This window comes from Suricata suricatta, chromosome 11 (assembly GCF_006229205.1).
Source record: "Suricata suricatta isolate VVHF042 chromosome 11, meerkat_22Aug2017_6uvM2_HiC, whole genome shotgun sequence".
Lineage (NCBI taxonomy): Eukaryota > Metazoa > Chordata > Mammalia > Carnivora > Herpestidae > Suricata > Suricata suricatta.
In genome coordinates, this window is record NC_043710.1 from 82,151,519 (window position 1) to 82,172,339 (window position 20,821).

Consider the following 20,821-nt stretch of genomic DNA (forward strand, 5'->3'; position numbering starts at 1 on the left):
GAATCATGAAATGTCCAAAGGACCACACAACCTAATTGGTGATAAAGTTAACAAAATTTCCCAGAGAGGGAGATGAACCACCTAAAGTGTCAATTCTGGTTAGAATATAAAGTTTCATTTCCACATGGGATTATTGAGCATACTGCCTTCTACTGGATCTCAAAGCTCCACAGGACTTTCTGGTGGGGACAAGAGGAAACAACGACTGGGCACATAGGCATAGCAGAAACTTGAAGGATGAGTGAATAGTTTCCTCTAGACTGCGTTTCTCCAGATAAGACTTTCCTGAACTCTAGGATTTAGGATAGAATACCTGGCTCATTTGCATCTAAGGGTTTCACAGCAGCTCTTATTTCAAAAATAAGAATAGTTACAATTTTTATCTCTTCACTATTTGCTCTATCTTGTAAGACATATTTTCTTTTATTTAGTTTAAGCTCTCAAACCATGTATTTTCTCTTCAGAGACATACTGTGATGTAGTTTTGGGGAACTTCTTTTTACATTCTGACCTCACAAGTTACAAGGTATGTGGCTTGGACCAATTTCTTATCCTCTCTGGGCTTCAAAATTATTTTTATTAGAATGGTGGTCATCAGATCCACCTCAGGATGCTGACGGGGACACTATTGGGTATGAGTGGGCAAGGATGTTCAAGAAAGTATATGGTACATATTAATTGCAAAATAAATAATCCCCTTTTCTTCTCATTCTTCCTTCAGCCTTCCCTCAATGCCCTCAATTCCCTGAGCTTTATGAAATATAATTTCAACTGTGTTTGCTTATTTTAAAATATAGAAATTATATTTATATGTTAGTTTTTAAATTTTTAACATTTTATTTTATTTTTGAGACAGACAGAGAGAGACAGAGTGTGAGCAGGGTGGGATAGAGAGAGAAGGAGACACAGAATCCAGGCTCTGAGCTGTCAGCAGAGATCCTGATGTGGAACTTGAACTCATGGACATGAGAACATGACATGAACTGGAGTTGGAGGCTCAATCAACTGAGCCACCCAGGTGCCCCTATATGTTATTTTTTAATTGAAGTTTAAAAAGGAGAAACAAATCTCTGAGTCTTAGACCATTCAAGGATGCAAACCTAGAAAGTAGGAAGATTTTTGGTAGAATCCCATGGGAATTTTGAAAAACATAGAGTAAAACTTAAAGTCCAATTTAATAAATGTGTATTGGATAGCTGATATATGACAAGTACTAAGGATATGTATAGGAGAGACAGAGTGTTTATCTTCAAGAAGGTCTAGGTTCAGTGGTGGATTTAAAACTATAGTACAACATGGTAGGTGTTGTTCAAGGGTAGAGGTGCCCAGCAGACACCTGGCTCATCACCAGACACTAGGACTCAACCGAGCACTTTCAGAAATGAGTCATGAGGGAGAAAAGCTAAGGAAAGAGAGGGAAAGGGAACAAGGGAGTCATGCAGAGGCTTATTCTTGATTAACCCATGCAGGAATGAGAAGCATAGCAAGGTCAAGAAACTCCAAGTGCAGATTATCTCAAGAGAGAGGAGGGCAAAGACAGAATCCCAGGAAACAAGGTAGAATGAGTAAGCAAGTGTGAGATTCTTGAAAATTTTATAAGAAATAATTGGCTATTGGGATTTGTCCCAAAAAAGAAATGGAGACAGAATTTCATCAGAAGAGTCATCGGATTGGATTGCAATTTGGGAAGTTTGCCATGACAGAAGGATCGATTAATACTTGTTAGTCACACTGGCAAGGAAGACACATGTTAGAGGCAACTGAAATCATTCACATGAGAAATCATGAGAAGTAAGAAGAATCAGGCAAATTGGGATGATTTTTAGGGAGTGAATGAGAAGGACTAGATACATAGGGTGATGGGGAATGTGAAATATGGGGAATATTCCAGGTTTCCAACTTAGCCAATCTTGTGGAAGATGGTACCATTCTGTGTTTCTAAAACGTAAGAGGAGGATGTCCTAACCAGTTTTTAATACATCCATTTTCAAGCATCCTTAGACCTTCCAGGTGGGGAGGTTTAAGCTCTCTCGGCATTTTCCTAAGCTATCTAATTATATCCATCCTCATCAACAAGGGATGCCTGATTTCCTTCCTGTGCCTTCCACTTTAATTCCATAGGAACTCTAGCTCTTTGGATCATCTGCAATTCATTTCTCATCCTCCATTTCCTCTGTATCTTGATTTTGTCTTACAAAGGTACTGTTTTTATTGCTTGTTATGATAGAAGGGTAGAGAGCAGTTCTCTGATTAGGCAGCCAGGAAGTAACAGATGATTTAAGTGAGGAAGGGGGGAAATGGCACAGCTGTCCCCCTACCCAGATGGGATTTGGCACTTGTCAAGTCTATCGCAAAGGGCCAAACCACTATTCACTGGAAAATGAGAGAATGTTTGAACGTGTTTATTATAATTCATCCGTTATGTTACAGTGAGGCAAGTCCTCTTTGTATTATCATACTATCTGATGCTCACTTGCTTGCAAACACATTTCAGAAAGGTTCTTAAGCTTCCAAACCTCATCAGAGAGGTACTGCTAAGAGGAATACATTCCTTTCAAATGACTTAAGGATATAGATATCATTCTGCCTCTGTTCAATTTTTTTCCCCCAATGATCCCAGAGAGGCCCTCTAAGTCTAGGGACGACTGCATTTCAGCAAAAACCACTGGTGTCTGGCTGCATTTCACAGCAACATGATTCTGCAGGTAGGTCTATCAGTATCTGTCAACACAGACCCATGTGAGTTTGCACCCATGCTTCTCTGAGGTGTACATGCTTCTCTGAGGTGAGGCAGCAGATCAGCAAATGAGGAAGGACTTAGTTTAAATCCTGATTCTCCCATAGGCTAGTCATGTGCCTGTGGGCTTATATCACAATCTTTTGCAGGCTTTGTTTACTCATCTGCAAAGTATCACTATTAACTATGCTATGCAACTGCTGTGAGAGATGTAAGAGAGAAGACAGTGGGGTCTTCTCTGGCAGGTTCCTGGCATGTAGGTGCTTGGCAAAGAGAGGTCACTGATAAATGAATTCACTTCTTTCACCCTCTGCTCTGACTTACCATGCCTACCACACATGATGGCCTAGAAGGCATAGTGTAAAGGCTGGTGCTGCTTAAATATCATTCTCTGATTATTTTGTTACAATCACATGAAATAAAGCATGTATAGTGCTTAGAAAAGTATCTAGCTTCTAAGTGTTAAATAACAGCCACTTCCTTCTCCCCTTCCTCTTGTGCCTCCATGCCATCACTAGAGTATCAATGGACCAACTACAACATCCACAGAGGATGTCTCTTAACTCCCTGATGCCTGGACGCTGTGGGGTGTGGAGTGATTTCTAGGTCCTTTGTTCCTGAGGAAGAAGGCAGGCTGGCCTTAGGAGCCTGCTCCTGTGCTCTTGGCCTCATTCCCTGCTCCGTGGATTTGCAAGGATGGTTGCTCTGGTTACAAGACAAGATCACTTCCGTTTCTGTCTCTTCATGGGTAAAGGTCTCTGGGGAATCTGCTTATTAGAGAAACGGTCGCTGCGTAGTTGAGTCAGCTAGGACAGTAAAGGGACTCATCGGAGCTTCTATGATACAAAGGCACTTGTTCTTCTCTTGATGAAGGCAGGGTCCCTGCCTGAGTACTGCAGCAGGCAGCTTGGACACCCCCATTTGTGATTTCTCTCTGTTATTTTCCACCTTGTGTGACAGTGCCTCTACTACCTGAGTTAGTCTGCTTGTTTGAATGTGCCCCCTTTGATGTCAATTCCTTGTTGAGTTACTCACAGAATTCTCTATTGTCCCTGCCTTGCTCTTTCCTGTACTAATCTGTTCTGTGGGCAGTTTCAGCACTGCTCAACCAGCCTCCTCCCTCCTCTTAATTCTTATCTTAAGGAACTTACAACCGCTGTGGAAGAGAGTGAGACAAGAAGTGGAAGGTTCCGGGGCGGGGGGGAAGAATACTGTCTTGTGAATATCCTTTTTGTTTTCACACAGTGCAGTCCACAGGTTAATGATATTTTAGCAGACCCATTTCTTGTATAATACCATTACAATAGCACCAATGTGTGAACAGGGATAGGCAGCAGGAGGCAGAGCAAGGGCCAAGAGCCTTTAACACTGATATGTTTATTTAAATCATGCAAGGAGCTAGAAGCTTTCACAAATCCTAATTTATATAATATTCAAAACAACCTCAGGAATAATGTATTATCCCACTGCAGGTCAGAGGCACAATGCTGGAGATGAGCAGGATTAGGAATCCAATGCAGGTCAATTCAATGCCTTACTTACTGCATGCTCTTTCCAGTTCAACACCAAAATGCCCCCCTTTCTCAGGGTAACCCCATGTTCCTAAACACACTGGATTCTGTATACTGAACCCAAGAGCAGATCGGTTAAGTCTTTTGTAAGTCTACCTTCTTTGTGAGCTTCCATGATCAACGTTGAGGGGGTTCCATCTCTCATAAAGAATGGCAGAGATTCCCTAGACAATCTTCTGTGCTCTTCACCACTGACTCTTCCCACTTTTCCACTGAGGAGCAAGCACTTGGTAGTGTTGGCTTATGTGTGTCTGACCCCAAACATGCACATGTCTGAGAGTAACAGAAAAACAACATATAGGAGGGAATTGTCAATTGTACAAAGAACCTAGAATGTAATTCCAGGCTTCAACTATACAATACAGTATCATATAAGTAAGAAGCAATAGCTTCTATTGGTTACCCAGTTTGATAAAAACAAGAGAGATCCACATAAATCACTGCCTAGAAAAGTAGATTATGGACATTGGAATATAAACTCTATTCAGTCAAATATGATTCTCTTTAGGCAATTTATTTTATTTATTTTTTAAAATAAATAGTTTATTACCAAGTTGGTTTCCATATAACACCCAGTGCTCTTCCCCACAAATGCCCCTCTCCATGACCATCCCCCCTGCTCCTTCTCCCCTCCCTTATTTTAAATAAATATAAATGGATATGTCTATATCAAATGTCTCTCCCTCTCTATGTCTCTCTTCCTTCATCTCCTTATCTGTCTACCATCCTCCATCATCCTCCATGAAACTAATTCAGTAACAGCAGGCCATTTATATGTTTGTGGTTCCTCAAACGCCAACAACAATATCTGGCACATGGTAAACCTAAGTGTCTATTGAACAAGTGCAACAATGGCTTTTGAGTTGAGAAACACCATGGACAACATGGTCCTGTGAGTAGAGGCCTTATAGAGATCTGCCGGGAGGACTGAAAGAGTGTCAGCCCTTGTAGGGCAGGGGGGGGAGGGAGAGAGCTCTGTGTGGTCCATGTGTATGATCACGAGTGTCTGCTGTAGGAGGTGGTCCTGGGTTGGAAAGGAAGTTACAGCTATGAAAGATATTGAAAGGGAGAATCCATTGTTTTTAATCTACATTACTTCTTCTCTAAAGGGACGTAGGCCTGAATAGAACAGGAGCTTTATTTGTTTGCTTGTTTGTTTGTGTATTGCTTCTTTTTGTTTGTCTTCAATGGCAATACTCATCTTATGTTTTTATAAATGTTCATGTTTTAAGCAGCTCAGATCCCACCGTTTATACTTTTCTGGCAAAGCATCTACAACATGGAGGCCAATGACTCGTCCTAGGTTCACAACTAGTTAACACCCAGATGAGAACTGGTATCCAAGTTTCCTGGCCACCGTTCCTTTCCTGATCATCTCTCCTCCCCTGATTTGCTTCTGTTGTCACTCTAGAAGTACAGTGCCCTTGAATCCTACCTCCTGCTCAGGGGATGTTCAACTTATATTTCCTCAATGTATCTTTCTTCTTGGTCACAGGCAAACCCCATTAACCCCAAAAGGGGAAGCTATCCTCCACCCTCATTTCCATTCAATTTACACTGCACCTTTGTATCTTAATTAAAATTAGGGAAAATTCAATTGGAGTAGAATATTCTATTGGTCTCACTTCTCAATGGAATATCATGGAAAGGGCAAAGCAGGGAAGAAGTGAATTGGTTTTCAGCATTTGATCACTAAATTCCCAAAATCCATGCCCCCCTTTTAAGAGCATCTACAGTGTACTAGCACCATACTAAATCCAGGAAAAAAAATTCTGGTGGTATTAAATGTGGCCCCTGCCTCCTTGGAGCATGGGATAAAATTAGGAGGAGCACAAAACCACAAGCACAAATTCATATGGTTAAAATTTACAGTGGTGAGGTACAGTCCTCAGAGGCCACATCCCGGTGGGAGGAACTCTGAAGCATGATCACATCATAGAGATTACTTCAGATGAATAAATGTCTTGCTTTCCAATACAGGGGCTCTCCCACCCAGACAAGCTCAGGGAATATTATTTTAGGGAGTGAAGCTAAGAAGGAGGGCTAACCCGTTGCTCTTCCCCACCTAGTTCAAATAGTAGCCCTCTGGGCTCCATTGTTCCCTCCATAAACATTAAATAGCACTCACAGAGCAGAGGGAGGTCCCCACACTGGGGTGGGTAAGCACCCAGCGGCAGCCCTGTCCTCCACAGCCACATCAGTAAACAGCACCACAGCAATCAATTTGGCTTTTTTGATGAAGACAAAACCATAGAGGAAAACCATTAGAAGAGGTAATAAAGGCCCTTCTTGTACAGTTAATAGAGAGCCTCCTGGATGGAACAGGCCCAGCTGTTGCCGCTGAAAATTTACTTCTGTTTTCAAGTTCAAATAGAGACTAAAACATTATCTTCGCGGGAATTGATTTTACGTCTTCCAAACACATATGCCACCTTAATTGTGATTTGTGTGATAGTTCAGCTGCTGAAAGCTTTCGTTTATCTCTACCTGGTTAAACAACTTTAAATAATAACAAGTCAATATATCTGACTATTGACCAGGGTTCTTCTTGCATCCCCAGAGCATACTGTTGATGAAGAAAAAGGTGTTTAACCCTTCATGGTCTCAGCATCTGTCCTGCATCCATTTCCCCATGTTCTTTTTAATGGGGAGACATAATCATTTAACAAAGGAAATGAAGAGAAGTATTCAGAGCCTTCTCTAATGTACTTTCTCCTGCAGAGGCTGTTTTTTTCCTTTTTCTTTTGTTTTGTTTTTTAATTTGTTCTCTTTTATTTTAGCCTCAATACATTCATTAAAAGAAAAAGAAGTCTGATATTTGTCAAATTGGTTTCCTCATTCATTTCAGTTACGGAAACTGGTTTGGCATTGAGCTCATGGAGAGGATATTAAAGATGGCAACTTATTTTGGAAGACCCATCGAAACCAAAAAAATCTATGGGTTTTCCATAGTATTTCTTAGAAGATATACTTTATTTTTAATAGGGGTGCTTAATGTTAGATGAAATGGGTAAGGAGTTGAGGGCAAAGGTGGTTATTTTATTCACATGAACTTAAGCCTTGAATTTTTTGGAGATTTGAATATTTTGGGGATAATGGTGGTAATAGAGTAAAGTTTGGAGGGTTTTTTGTTTGTTTGTTTGTTTGATTTGTTTGTGTTTTGATGAGCTAAATCACTTGTCAGCCAATAGGAAAGCTAGAATGCAGCAGGGTAGGAACCCAAGAGCTCATCTAGCCGGTGCCCTGTCTTGCCCGTGAGGCAGAATATAGCTAGCTAGCAAGTGGCTATCCCCTTTGCAAGGGTCAGCAGACTCTCCTCTGTTCAGTAGCATCAAGAGCCAGTAATGCAGACAGGGTTGAGGTCTGTTTTCCCCAAGCTGCCCCAACATTTCACTAGGTAACAAGGAGGCAGCATTGCCTGAATCCTCAGCTCTCCATGGAACTAGCTCCTCCCCCTAGGATTTGGCCTTGCTTCTGTATCACAGGCAAAGAGAGAGTGCATGTGGAAAGGAGGTGATAAGGTTTCACAGGCATCTGGCCTGCTGGGTAAAAGCATTCTGGTGTCAGCCCAGCAAGGGGGCACAGGGAGGACCAGCATGCAGTTTCTGCTGGGGGAGAAAGAAATGTAAATCAGACAAAACATGCCATCCTTATGTAGACTGTCATGGGTATGGGAGCTGGAGGGTGGGTGCTGGTAGCAGTGGGTGGGTTCAGTGTTAGATTTGTTTGTTGAGGATTCTTTTCAAATTTTCACAAACTATTTTAGGGCTTTGTTTTTCTATTGATATAATTGCAGTCCAGACCTCCATTTAAAACACATCCTCCCTGCCATGTCCTGACTCTTCTTTATCCCTCCCAGTTTCCCCAGAAAACCCTATAGATACAGAGTAAATACTAATATCAATAGTAATACTACTCCTTATAACTGACAATTGCTTATAAACAGTGAACTGTGAAGATGGGAAGTTATCATTTATTGCTAATTAAGAAAATGCTTCTCTTGGGTTTGTGTTCATCTGATAAAAAACATTTCTTGACTCTTTCCTGTTTGTTCTCCCTGTGTTTTCCTCCAGGGCATGGACTGTGTATTAATTATCTGTGTGTCCTCAGCTGTGAATGACTGATTGACTGAATGAATGAATCTATTTATTATTTTTTTTATTTCATAGCTTGCTTCACTGGGTGCATGAACTTCCTCCTTTAATGTGGATATTAAAATGACATCCCTGGCAAGACTTTCTGGCTGCAGTCATAAATGTGACTCTGTGCTTCCCCCTGTCTTATGGTTCCCTGTGTCTAATATATACACACTTTCGTCTACACACACCATTCACATTTGTGATGGTCTCTATTTGTGTCTGCGTAGACAACATTATAACACTGCAAGCTGCCTACTGCCTGCATCCCAATACCTTATTAAATCAGTTCTAGTCTTACTTTTGTATTTTCTATTCCTCTCCAATTCTTGACCTCCTGCACAGGCAGTTTCACAGAGATATAAGCATAGCAGAGATATAATTTAGTATTACAGTTAACTATGATACAAGTGGGTATCCTCCAGGTGATTCGTTAGGCTGAGGTGGGGTAGCAGTGAGTTAGGCAGTACTGCACTTAGCATATAATGGTCACTAAATAAATATATGTCATTGAATTAAAGGAACAAAAGTGCTGCTCACCTTCTTGGATAGATGCTGAATCTCTATACACGGAATCTAAGGCTAGAGCCACAGGAACCTCAGGAAATGTCTCCTTCAGTTTTGTAATCTAAAATAAATGGTCCAACGCATTAAACTTTCTAAATTCTTTGTGACTGACTCCAAAGGAAAGGCAAGATGGAGGAGCAGTCAGGGAGAGGAGGTGAGTGAACACCACTGTCCTGCAGAGCTGTGGAAGGACCAGGCAGGGAGCAGTGAACACATGACAGGCAGGTCAACTCCCATATGATTCAGTATTTATTTTGCAGATGGAGAAACTGAAATCCCAAGAAAAAAAATGCCCAGTAACACAAAGCTAGGCAAAAATACTGACATCCTGAGCCCACTATTTTCTAGCTTGGAGTTCTTTCACTTCTATCAGGCAGCCATTGCACAGAGCCCTAGACAGGGAGAAAAACCCTTGTTCTTCCCCTGGAGGGATTCTCAGCTCTCCTCTGTCTAGAGCACACTCTTGGAGGATCTCTTGAGATCCTGTGGATCGGACCCAGGACCGGAGACCCTCACTAAAGCAGGGGATGAGAAGGAAAAGTCTCATTCTGGTCCTGGAGAACTGCCTAGTTATCTGTTACTCAGATTTAAGAAGCTCTTTCAAAATTTTGCTTTGGAGAAGCCAGCAATGAATTGCATGCTCCTGGTAGAGGGCACTGGTAGCTGCAGTGCCTCCCCCTTTTACCCCATAAAGTGCTCCACTTCTTCCTTTGTGCACAGGGGGGCACTAGCAATACACCAGCAGCAGCCCCAGAACCTCATACATCCGCAGCAGCTGCTGGGGAAAGACTTAATTACACCCACTTCCCAGTGAGACTAGCTCGCTCTTCAATGAGCTAGTTCTGCATTGCAGACCTGCTGGCTATGCTGGCTCAAATGTCACCTCTTTAGGAAATCTGACCTTCTCTGATTAACCCCATTTACCCAGGTCACTCCTAATCCTCCTGTCTCCTCAGCCTATTGGGTCAGTGGGCCCTTTACTTGTACATCAAACATGCTGCTGTTTAAAGCATCCCTAGATATTTCTCTTTGTCTTCTTTTATCTTAGGCTCCCTTTGTGGAAAGCCACGTTTTTTCATGTTGGTCCTGATAGAGAGCTGTGTCCATGCTGGGGCAGTGCATAAATGTGGTGTAAAGAAAGGATAATCCTAACACCCTCCATTGCCATGTAACCTCAGGCAAATCTTTTTACTTCCCAGAGCCTCAGTTTATCTGTCTGTGGAATTAAGAATCAGATCTCACGGCTATTTGAGAATTACTGAGTGAAGATTATATGTGAGCATTTTGCAGGGAACCTGGGCACAGAAGGCACTTTATAACTGTTCCCAGGATCCGGGTAATGCCAGAACTATGCCCTCACTCTGTTCTGAAGATAATGTGTAATTTCTATGCCATTTATTTATAGCCAGCCCTATGAAGGGCACCCAAGGCAATGAACTCCCTAAAAAGAAGACTCAGTTCCTGTCCTCAGGAAGCCCAGTGGGGGCAACTGAAACAGGGGCAATTAAATGTAAAATAATCTTACTAAGATCAGGATTCTAGGAAAAGCCAGTGGAGGGACATTTCTATAGCTCATCTTGAAGAGGGAGGGGGAAGGAGGAAGAACTTTTTAACCACCCCTTTATTCAGAACTAAGGCAATTTAAAGGCAAGTAAGGAATCTGTGGACAGCATTCTTCTGTTATTTGCAAACCCCACCCCTCAGGGCCCCTAAGATGCTGCTGCCAATAAATAGAGTAAGACAAAGAAATCCAGGGTGGACTTCTTGTCCTGCCTCTGACCCTAAACCTGTCCTCCTTGAGCCACTCCCTTACCTTTGTAACAGGATACAGTCCCGCCATGTACAGGGTTGTTGAAAAGATTTCAATGAGATACACTCTGGTAATATGCAAGGCACATACTTGGAAAGAAATGCTTGGTACTTTCCTTTCCTTTCCCTGAGGAAGACCAAAAGCACAGTTGTAGCATCTCCTTAGATCTTCCCTTCTTAGCATCCCACACTCAGTAATGCTTCCACTTTCTTCTAAGTGCCTCACATGCACTGTGATCAATCTTTATACCCATCCTCAGAACTGGAGCACAGAAAAGTCCATGGGATTAGTTTACAGAAGACACTCATGGTGAGGTCAGTGAATGACCAGTACCTTTGTTCTTTCAGGGGTTATTTGCATTTTGGACAAAAGAATTCTGCTAACCTTGTGACTCTCTAAGAGGTAACATGTAGTTAAAAATTATGTTGAGTTGGACGTTTGAGTTTTCCATAACTTTGGGTCAAAGTCTTAGACCACCCGACTCTCCACTATTGTTCTAGTGTCAGAAGAAAGTGGGCCAATTATTTGGATCCCCACATCTAACATGTAGATTGCCTTGTCATTAGGTTGAAATGCAGGAAACTTGAATTCATTTGTGGAAAGATAACTTTCTTTTCTCTGACCTCCTCTGTCATCAGAGAACATTCCTATTGTGCCTAATTTTGAAGAGAAGACAGCATTCAGTTGGACTTTAACTTGACATGAATGACCCCCTTATCATTTTTTCTGATTGGAATGAACTTTTTAGTTTATTGAACTTTGTGCAAACCCACCCTTCTTTTTATGTGACCCTTGGAGACCAGGGTTTTTACCACTCCGCCTCCCCAAATTTAGGAAATATATTCGTCCAGGAGAAAATGTCTCCATTTATTTTGAGAAACTTCCATGGACATTTGGTTGGCATTGGCAAACTGGAAATAAATCTGTTGATCTCTGCCTGACCCCATTCCCCAAGACCCACATGCTAGTTATGCTTCTGGCATTGCTGAAGGAGATCATGATGTAACAAGTGTGCAGGGTTATTCCATTAGCCATTCACAGTAATCATGAACGGTTTTAATTCCAAAATGCAAACCTGCCTAAAATTCAGTTGAGCTATAGGGGATTGGGAGTGTCAAGGCTTTGCCATTTTCCTTGTCCTAATCTTGTCCCTAGAACTTTCCATGGAACAAAATCATCTCAAACTAGCAGCTCTCTGATGTGCACTTCCCAATGTGATTTGACTCCACTTCTTTTCAGCTTCTTTTCCTGGTCTTGGCTACCTGCTTTCTGGGAGCCTTGCTTTCTCTCTCTGAAATTGTGGCCTTAGGATGCTGGCAAAAAATGGATGATTTTTCCCATTTATACTTATCTGTGACAGGTTGGGGTAGGTTGAATAATGGTTTCCTAAAAGATATCCACATTCCAACCCCTAAAATATGTGAATTTACCCTCAGATAGAAAAAAATTGGTGTGTCTTTACAGATGTGATTAAATAGTTAAGATATTAAGATGGGAGATTTTCCTAAATTATTCAGTGGGTTCTAAATGCCATCACATGTACCCTTATGAGAAAGAGGTGGAAGGATATTTGAGACCCAAAGAAGATAATGTGAAGGCAGTAAATTTGAAGATTCTAGCCTTGAAGGTTGGAGTGATGCAGCCACAAACCAAGGAATATTGACATCCCCAGAAGCTGGAAGAGGCAAGCTGGAACTCCACTAGAATCCACAGGAGGAGCATGGACCTGCTAACACCTTGAATTCAGCTCAGGGATACTGATCTCTGACTTCTAGCCTTCAGAATTGTAACTAAATAAATAGGTGTTGTTTTAAATGGCCAAGTTCATGACAATTTGTTATAGTAACCATGGAAATACAAAATACCATCTATTATATCTTTCAAACAATTGGACATGTTTCTGAATACTAATTAATTGCCTTTTTAGTCTCATCACATTCCCAAATGATACACCACATTTACCCCACTACCACCACCATAATTGTGATCCTCTGAGCCTATGATGTTATTCTAGGTATTTTTAAATGAAGTTAGAGATTTACAACCCAGACTATACTGAATTATAGGAAGCCATGTTTCACTTCAAACATATAAAAACACTGCATAAAAAATATTTTTAAAGAAATAAAATATGTAGCCAAGTGTGGAAGTAAAAAAGGGACTAATATCATTTTCCAGAGGAAAGATGGAATATATAGTAGAAAGGAGATATTGAGATCATAAGATCCAGGAAGGAAAGCCAGCAGGATATACACCATCGAGATCTTATTATCTGTGTTAGATGGACATCAGCTTCCAGTCTTGTATGTGTAGGACAACTGGAAACATGCTCCCTGGAAAAGGCCAGGAGCCTGGAAAATGTGCCTACTTAGAAAAAACTTTACTTCCTGGCCTGAAGAAAGCAAGGGAAGCAACACCTCCATCTAGACCACAGGGGGATAATGACTCAATTGCAAGAAATCAGAGACCAAAGTCTGAACTGTACTAGGATATAAGACCCCAATTTTCATATGAAGTTAAATTGGTCTGGGACTGAAAAATTAGCAACAATTTCACAGAGGGAACTAGGAAACCACCTCTGTGGATGCTTCTGTAGTCCATAGAATATTACAGAACCCCTACAGAAGAAAATCCCCAGAATAATGAGCTCAAAATCCAAAATGTTATAACACATATGGAAATCTAACATCACAGTATTTTAAGTAAAATATACAATGGTTGGGAGATACCTAAAATTCCTAAAGTGGAAAGATATGTTGAACACACACCAAAGAACAAGTGGTTTAAATAAATAAATGTGTAAATATAAATGTATGTTTGAGTATTAATGGTAAAGAACAATTAAGTCATTGTATTTACTTACCTATTTATTCAATGGATACTTACTGAATACCAACTATGAGCCAAGTAGTCTTTTAAATGCTGTGATGAAATGATGAATAAAACATTACCCCAACCTTCGTGGACCTCATTTTCGAGTGGGATATACAGAAACTATTTAAATAAATATGTAATAAGTTGTCAGGGATCAACTGCTATGAGGAAACATAAAATAGCCTAAAAGAAAGAGACTGAGCAGAGATTTGAATGCTTTGAAAGAGCAAGCTGGAAAGGTCTTAGAAAAGAGCACTCCAGACAGCTGAAATAGCCAGCGCAAAAGTCCCAGGGTAAGCACATAGTTGTATTTTGGGAAAACAATACATAACTCAAGCTAGATGCATATAAGATAGAAAAGTAGCTCATGAAATCATATAGGTTGCTGGAGGCCTGGTTATGTACGATCTTGTGAGTAAAACTTTTATTTCTTCATTTAATTATTTATTTTTACCTAAGTATATTGAGAAATCATTGGAAGTTGTGAGTTAGAAATGACATAATCTGATTTACATTTTTAAAGTAATATTTCTGGTTGCTAGGGGAAAAGTAGATTATAAGAAAGGATGAGAGGAAAAAAGGAGGCCTGTTGAAAAACTATTACAGTCATCCTGGCTGAACATGTTGGTGGCTTCTCCTAGATGCCATCTGTGAAGATCATGCGAAACACTGGGTTTAAGATTCATGTTTAAGAAAAGTCTAACAGAATTTGCTGACATGTTGCTGTGCCAGAGAAAAAGTAATCAAGAAATCAAGGATGCCTCTCAACTGTCCTTTCTGAACAACTGGAAGAGGGGTGATGCACCGTGTGTGTGTGTGTGTGTGTGTGTGTGTGTGTGTGTGTGTCCACATGGATGCAGGATGCATTTGAGGTTTCTCTTGGACATCCAGATGTCGAGTCACTGAATATATGAGTCTAGAGCTTCAGGGGAAATTGGAGCTGGAGACACAAATTTGGCAGCCATCAGGATATAGATGAGATTTAAAGCCAGAGTCTCCAAAAAAAATCACTAGGAAGAAATTATAGCTAGAGAAGAGAGGAGATCTGAAATCCAACTTTCTGAGATGAGGAACAAGAGCATAATCGAGTAAAGGCGAGTGAGAATGAGCTGCCACTGAGGTCAGAAGGGAACAGAGAGGGACAAGAACCAAACACAAAATGTGTTTCAAAGAAGCAGTGATCAACTAGGTCAAATGCTGCCAAAAGTTTAACAAGATTAAGATCGAGACTGCACTGACATACTTGGGGTAGAAATTCATTTCTAAGAGAAAGGGTACTGAAGTGCAATTTTAGTGAGTGAAGCAGTGAGAGAAATTCCTGGCATTTATTAAAGAAATAATAGATTGGGGTGCCTGGGTGGCTCAGTCGGTTAAGCCTCTGACTTCGGCTCAGGTCAAATCTCACATTTGTGGGTTCGAGCCCCGTGTCAGGCTCTGTGCTGACAGCTCAAAGCCTGGAGCCTGCTTCTCTCCTTCTCTCTCTGCCACCCCCCCGCCATGTTCTGTCTCTCTCTGTATCAAAAATAAATAAAACATTAAAAAAAAGAAATAATAGATTAAGTGGAAGTGGAGAAGATGAAGTTACTTCAGTAAGTTTTACCCTGTTTTTGTGAGAAATAAGCAGTAGCTAGAGGAGGAAATGAGGACAAGGGACAGGTTTTTGAAGATGGAAAATCCTGGCATGTCTGTGGTCTGAGGAGTGATTTCAGAAAGAACAGGGAAGATAATGCAGGAGACAGTGGAAACAATGGCAAGACAAAGACTTGAGCCTAAGTGGACAAATAGGGTATGGATTTTACTGTTCCAGGAGAGATGCCTAAAAATAGAAAGAGGAGGAACTTATTTGTTGGGAGAGGAGAGAAATGAGACTGTCTGTTTAGAGAGGAAGGCTCATCTCCTAGTCAGGATTCCATAGAAGATAGGAGCTGCTGATGCTTCATTTGACTAGGGTAGGCACAGGATAGAATGGATGACAAGAAAGGAAGTGCAGTGATAGGAGACCTCTAAACAAAACAGGAGGGTGCTTTACCACACTGGCTACCTCTTCACAGTGAGTCCAGCAGGGAGGAGGCAAAACAGGTTACTTAGTAGTTACTGCAACTCAACCTGTGAGGTATCTCTAGGTGGTTTCCATGGAAAAAACTTTGCCTTGGGATAATCCATGGGAGACAGCGAGAGAGAGATGAGGGGAAATTATTTTCTCAACTGCATTTCATCTTTTGCTTTCTGTTAGATAAAGTGTTCTGTGCAGTGTAAAGTCTCCTGTCCTTTTGAGTTGTATCATCTGACCCCTTTGGTGGCTACTTGGGATATGAAATCCCATACCACGCAGTGTGGTGTTTCACCCAAGTTTGTAAATATTACTAGTAGCTGTGAGAAAGCCTGTATGGTAGTAGCCAGGGAGCAGAGCTTGGAAGGAGGGCAGTAGTACAAGCAGGAAGTGTGCCTACCTGTTACATTCATCTTCCTCCCTACAGTATATGACTTCTACCATACATGCATGTGTGTGTAAAATTTGCAAAAACAAAGAAAAGAAAATGATACCTTCATGTCTTCACCAAAGAACAGGGAGTTTGGAGCATGAGTCTAACTGCTCAGAGTCTCATTTAAGATTATAGCGAATTGTGAGCTTTTGCAACACTTAAACAAAGAGAGTCAATGGTATAAAGAACTGTACTGATTGTTGTAATACCTGGCCCCAAGACTGCAGTTGATGTTCATCATCTCTTTCCTCTGCTAGCAATGCTACATTTCTTTCACTCTTGGAAAGCAAGGGTACAAAGGGTGATCCAGACTCTGACCCCACAGTATCTAAGCCCTTAGTTTCCCTATACTTTTTGATTTTGATTTGTGGTTTCTATAATTGTTCCTTGACAGTTATTACCATGTCTGGAAGTTCTAAGAGACAGCTTTGTGAACTAGTTCTGCTCTTTTACCTTATCATGTAGTGCCAATTCTAGCTCCTAGACAACTAATAAGTCATGGTAAACAAGACCTATTAGTCCCACCAGTTACATTAACTCCTTTCTTTGCCTGTTTATCCACTTACATGAGAATCCCAAACCAAAAAGGTGAAAGTTGCAGATTCTAGTTCAGTGTGACCTTTAATGTATCCCCTGGCAGCCTTCTTCACACCCTGTGAACCCAGACGTTTCCCTCAGCATATCTCAAAGTTGACTAAATAGAAAGCTGAAACTGGGACTGAGCCACTAGGTGTGATAGTGAATTGAACCATTTCTATTTCCAATCTTGTCTCCTGAACCCAGGTATTCTAGCTCTTGGAAATACAGAACCACATATTGATAGTTGATTTAATATACCTGCCAAGTACTGGAGGCATATGCCACAATGGGCAGCTGTTCCACTGTTATTTCAGGCTGGCTACTTCTGGGTAACAGTAGATAAGAGCAGGGAATCCTGGGACTCCATGGGACTATTGTCAGATCTCCTTTGCTTTTAAATGTTCCTTCAGTAGGAACACTGTGATACAGTAGCATGTCTCCTAATGAGTCATTCTGTAAGCCATGGATGGTTGTGATGGCAGAGGCACATGTACATATTAATCTTTATTCTCATAAAGGCAAATTTATGCTCCTTCATGATGGAAACAGTCCAATGGAGTTGATCTTTGCCAAATGGCTGGTAGGTTCTCCAAGGAGTAATGTCCCATGTCCATTTCTGCTGCTTTCAGAGGCATTAACCAGAGAAGTCTTGATGAAGACAAACTTAGATGGCTGGATGTATTCATAGCCCTATCTCTGTCACCATGGCACACTAGCCATGCATCAGGTGGCTGAGAAAGAAGCTGACTGACATCTGCTAAAGAAGTCACCTTCTTCACCTGGTTTTTGAGCATCTACTCTACAATGCATGGTATGGGGCAGTGACATGAGAGAGAAAGACCTTTACAGTTTGTTCTACCCTCAGAGATCCATCCACACAATAGTCCCCCAGCCCTCTTCATCTGTATTCTCCTAGTCTTATCCCTTTCAAGCCTTTCGATATCTTTTCTTCCCCCACTATACAGGATGGATGATTATCTCTGTCCAAAAAGGATTTGCTTTTACTACTGTCCATCACCCCTTTGAGACCATGAGGCAGTAGTTAGTTTCCTTTTAGTGCTAACATTCTATGCTAACATTTCCATCTAGGAATCAGGTCAAATTTCTTTCCTCTTCAGTCAGTTGATCAAAGGAAACTGCTTACATCACAATGAGATTTTAAGTATAGATTGAGAGAAAGGAGGATAGCAAATGCAGATACCATCTGTTCACATAACGCATTTGTACTTCTGGATCTGTTTGAGCTTATTCTCAAATGTGCTACTTCCACTGCATGACGGTTTTCTGATCAGCTTGTCCAGCTTAATAGTATAGTGGGTGTGATAGATTGTGTTATTATTTTTTTAAGTTGTTTTTATTTTGAGAGGGAGAGAGAGAGAGAGAGAGAGAGAGAGAGAGAGAGAGAGAGAGAGAGAGAGAGAGAGAGAACACAAACAGGGGAGGGACAGAGAGAGAGGAAGAGAAAGAAAATCCCAAGCAGGTTCTGCTGTGGGGCTTGATCTCACAAACCATGAGATCATGACCTGAGCTGAAATCAAGAGTAAGACACTTAACTGATGGAGCCATGCAGGCACCACTAGCTTGTGTTATTTTTAAGAAATCACTCTCCCACTCTACCTCCGTACATCCCAATTCCATTGAAGTTTGACCTGCTCATGTGACTTTCTTTGACCTAAGAATTGGCAGAATATGCTTTCCTGCCCCTTGAATTTAGGTTAGTTTTGTGACATACTTTGGCCAGTGGAATGTTAGCAGATGCAACTGAAGAAAAGCTTGAAATGTGCCTCTTTGTTTGGGTTGTCCTCTCACTCCTCTGACATTGCAGGTTAGAGTCATTTCTGCAATCAGGTGCTCAGTCTCTACTATATCCAATATCTCACTAGAAGCTGTGAAAATAGTTTTCTGATAAAGAAGTCATGGCTTTGGGCCAAAACCTTAGATATCTTCCCTATGACTTCTACTGGAATTCAGCCAAAAATTCTTATAGCATCTTTATCCACCATGGGTCTTCTAGCACCTGAATTATATGGCCCAAGGGGAAGAACATCATGTACTGCAGTTTGGAAACTACTGAAACCTCTTTTATGACAGTCTATGGATAACTCAATAAATAGTCTAAGGCAATATTCCCAAATGAAGTATATTTTACCCCCCAAATCCAGAGACAACAACCAAGTGCTATGACTCTTGTTTGGTTGAAGAAATACGAAATGCAGCAAGTTGTACTCTATAATGTCACAGCATGTCCCAGACCACAAGATAGCTAAGATGTTCATTGATATGCTATGTTCCTGAGGTTCTTTAATTATTTCATTTCTTTTTATATGGTTGAGTCATGCATTTATGTGTATACATATGCATACATACCTATACATGTATAAAAAGCCAAATAAAAACACATATATAATATATGTACATGGACACACACACACATTATGTTTTACTCAGGCATTTCGAGTGGTGCTACTCAAAATATAATCTTCAAATTATTGCTAGATTATGATATATTGGATGAGTCCAAAGATAAATTAACCAATCCACAAGATAACTGAATAAGTATAGACAATGAGAGTGATTGGAAAATTTTAATGTAATATTCTGACTTTTCTATAACACCCAGTCTTTTGGTTCTATATTTTATAAAAGTATCGGTTATAAATAACTTTAGGAATTAAAATGAAGCAAAGTAAAGACACAACAAAAACTTTTTTCCCTTTTTGCTATTTTTTTTATAATAGTTTATTGTCAAATTGGTTTCCATATAACACCCAGTGCTTCTCCCCACAAGTGCCCACCCTCCATGACCATCACCCTCTTCCCCCCTTCAACCCTCAGTTTGTTTACAGAATTCAATAGTCTCTCATGTTCTGTGTCCCTCCCTTTCCCCAACTCTCTTTCCCCCTTCCCTTCCCTATGGCCCTCTGTTAGATTTCTCCTGTTAGACCTATGAGTGCAAACATAAGGTATTTGTTCTTCTCTGCCTGAATTATTTCACTTAGCATGACATTTTTGAGGTCCATCCACTTTGCTACAAATGGCCAGATTTCATTCTTTCTCACTGCCATATAGTAATCCATTGTGTATATATACCACAAAAACTTTTTAAACTGACACTTGCACAGATTGTATGAGAAGCATACCTCAAGGATCCTACCTGTGACTCTGCTCATCAGCTTGAATATCAGGACAGTGAAAATCTCTGTGAGTTGACTACATCACAACATAAAGCATACTATTTAACAAAAGCAAGAAAGTAAGGTATACTGCTTTCCTTGTCATGTAAAGGCTAACTGCTTTTGATCCTTTTCATTATCAAAATTAAGACTATAGACAATAGCATTTTCCAAATTATTACCCACATACTGAGTGGCAGAAACTGTGTTAATCTTCTCAATAAAGATGACACTTGAAACAGCTGGGATTTTGACTACCATCTCATTAAGTTCTCTTTTTTCTACAACCATCTGCCACAATCTATTTTTCAGGGTCAGATAGATAAAAAGGTGTAATAGTGACTATCATCCCTGCATTTTTTATGTCTTCAGTTGTGATATGAATATATCTGGTTCCTTAAAGAATACAGTATTTTTTTCTGGGTAATGGGGAGAGGAGGAATGATGGGGAAATCATTTCAGAAATTTCCACTTAATAGTGTATACCGTAATATCCACAGTTCAGAGAACCAAAGCAAAGGTTCTTCTAGATGCTAAAAATACCTATTCTCAATTATACACTTGGGATTCAAGAAAATAACCACGGGATGAATCTGCTGATTCAGTGAAGCCACAATGGAGATATTCTCAGGCCAAAATCTATTTATCAAGTGACTTCTATTAGCACTCACTCTAATTATGGGGTCCCTGTTGGTGTTTTTCAGATGTAAGTGTAAGTTCAGAATCAATAGTTAGCACATCTAGAGATATCTATTTCCCCACTGCAGAGGGAGGATTTTTCTTAAAATCATTTTGGGAAAGAATCAGAGAAATATTTACTGAAAGTACTTAGAGTATCAGGGCAGTTCCTGATGGGGACATAGCCTTGCCTATAAATAGTGAGTTCCGATG